A 3,235-nucleotide genomic window follows, 5' to 3' on the forward strand; every position below is an offset into this window, starting at 1 on the left:
TTGATCTCAATCTAATCCCCACATCTGGTGACCTCGACGTGACATTCCACGTGGGTTTGGATCTGGACAACTGAGGCCGGCTGCTGAAGTCCAATCGCCAGGTCTGAGCCTGGTGACATCAGGGATCTTCCAAACTGCGGTGGCTGTTCCTGTGGCTGTTCTGATGGACGCAGGTAGACCACCCGGCTGCACTGGCCGTTCCGGTGGGCATCAATTGCTCGCTAAGTTGCCGTTTTCTGCCGCCGTCCCGGCACGTTGCCCAGCGCGACGTCTTCGGCCGTGTCTTCGTTTGACGATGTTGCCATTTCGTCCCTCCGGGGTAGCTTCTGCTGGCTGCTGAGGTTTCGAAGTCCTACTGTCGCGTTGCGGGATCGACGTGGGATATGCGGTTGTTACGTCCCCATCGTTTATTTTTCAAAATTTCAAAAATCGTCTTAGTCTCCGTGTGTGTCTAGGGCAGGGGCCATTACCTGGGCGTGCAGTTAGACTTCAAACTGAACTTCAATATACATGTTGAACCTCAAATTGTAAAAGCAAACAAAGCCTTTCTCGCTCACCGAAGGCTATTTTACGCGAAAGCCCTGCATAGTTCAGTGAAAATGCTTTGTTACAAAACCCTCCTATATTGACATGTGGTTGCCAGATTTGGTTCAATATTAGCCCTGGAACCATGGAAAAAATTAGGATTTTTTAAAGAAATTTTGTATATATAATGTTTGTTGATAACTGCTTTCTGCAGAGGACGTGTAATAAGTGTATTTCATGTTCTGTTTCGGTGCTTTGCTAGTAAAAAAATGTCTAACCTAACAAATTTCATTTTCTGGGGACATTCCCTCATCTATTTTCCCTTTTCACTTAGAATTCCTTACTGCTAACGTAGAATATTGTAGCATAAGCACATTTCAAGTAATTAAAATGTACAATGAATTTTCTACGTTTACAGTACCAGCCGACTTTCCGTTTAAATTTTTATAAGTATAACGGAACAGCTGCGAATTTCTTTCCTTATTCAGAATAGAATACAGAAATAGCAAACAGCTCCCTCTCGCGTTCACCGGGTAATCGTCGATCTATCGGTATTACCATTTCTGTGCAGAAAAAAATGCTGTAATACCGACCTGCCGAATCGGCCAGGTCACGTGACGTGTCTACCCCCTTAAGGGGGTATAACCTTTGTCACGTCGTCCGACATTCAATCGCCACCTAGTAATCCGATGTCATGAGGATATGAATCCGATCGAACTCCAGACATAATAATCGCCCCTCCACTCTATAAATTCCGATATGTAATAATCGATGCGGTTGCCAAGGCAGAATAAATGACTGTCAGTCGTTCCAAGCCTATTGTCGTGTGAAGTTCATTCTACCCGACTCTAAGTCTAATTAATACATAAGCGTACAGCGTGAGCCGAAATTATTATTAGATAGCGTCTACCTCTAAGGAGCTGTCGCGCTCCGAATCCTACTTAGAAATAAAACATAGATTTATTTCACATCCACTGGTTTCACGTGCTATTCCGAGCCGTCCAGCAGGACACGTGCGAATCAATATACCGTGTCACCAATTTTGCTGATTTCCCCGTGACACCTTAGAGCATATAAACATTGAGGAAGCATGAAATGGGCGAAAAAGTAGACAGCGGTAGAAAGAGAAATGTTGATGTAAATTATTTGATGCATATATATATTCTCGAGTGGGCATGTTGTTCGTGCTTAAGACAGCGCTGTTCGGCCAGCTACCGAACTACGAGAGAGGCATCCTACCACCCATCGAGTTGCCTTTCTAGACAGGACAAGCAAGCGTGTCTAGGCCTGGGTGGGTGCGTCGAAAGAAGAGAAAAATGAGACCAAAGAGATACAAGTGCAAGAATTTTTATAAGACTGATTTCAAAGTATTATTTCATTGTAAACTTCATATCTAAATATATTACCGAATATTAATCCAGAACAAACACAGCCTATTTTATTGCAACAAGAAATATATGCATTGGGGCACCTCCTCTCTTTCTAGCGCCAGGGGCAGCAGCGCTTTTTATTGATAGTCCATAATGCAACCCTAAGAAAAGTTAACTCAAAGTAAATACAATACAATACAAACCCTAAGTACCCGAGAGGTTATGGTTACCACCCAAATACTATTTAACTATTGCTATTTGATGCGTAAAGTGTGAGTACCCGAGAATATGCCAAAAATTTGTTGCGTTTCCAATTGTAGATTGCGAAGCGAAAATTCTACAGCTCATAATATAACTTTTACACATATTTTTTTATTTTATAATTATTATTATCTTCTATTTTTGTGATTTATTTGATTTCATGTACTTGGCGTAATTTTTTAATTTTTTTTAAGCTTTCTATGGGGATACTATGTAAACATGATACAAAAGCCGAAAATCTTCATCAAGCCTGATTTGTAAAAAAATCCACAAAATATACACATTTTCCGAGCGTTCAAACGGTTACACACCCTTAAGGTGAATGTTTTCCTGGTATCGATGTTTTTGTGATGTATTCTGTCTTGAATTGTTTTTAAACCTATCAATGCTTCAAAATATGCAGGAATATTAGTTTTAGAAGTGTAATCTGTTTTATTATTCATTCGCACTTAATTATTATTTCATATTTTTTGTTCTATTCTGAAAATAGTCTATTTCATGACATTTTCTAAGAACACTTTTTTACCGAGTAAAACTGTGTGATGTTCGAATATTCGAACGTTTGATTAAACGGTACTCGATAATCGAGATTCTCTACTGTATAAAATTCATAAGACCTGATATAGCAATATAGTACTTTTAAATAAATGTCCATAGATATAGTGGAAAAAAACTACAAATGATTTTAAATTTAATAAGTAGTTAATACGCCATGACGCTGAAAATTCCTAATGACAGGGATTAATACAGATGTTCGAATTAATTATGTACATTATATAATTAATCCCCCCCCCCCTCATAAACATGACTCATATATGGAAGAAGCTAATTCCCTTTAATTCTCGAAAAAATTAAAAAAAGTTCAGATGCAAAAACTGTGAAATCAACTTTGCTAATTCCAATTGTATACAAATCAATTCAGTGCTCAGATTTTCAGCTTCGGATTTAAGTATTTAGCGGGCCGTATGAAGATCATTTTACGATCGAAGATAATAAAAACTTGGTACAGACTAATTTAAACGAATCAAAGTCAGTAGTGCAAAGGCCCGCTAATTACTTAAAACCGAAGCTGAAAATCT

Source organism: Andrena cerasifolii, chromosome 7 (genome assembly GCF_050908995.1).
Source record: "Andrena cerasifolii isolate SP2316 chromosome 7, iyAndCera1_principal, whole genome shotgun sequence".
Taxonomy (NCBI): Eukaryota; Metazoa; Arthropoda; class Insecta; order Hymenoptera; family Andrenidae; genus Andrena; species Andrena cerasifolii.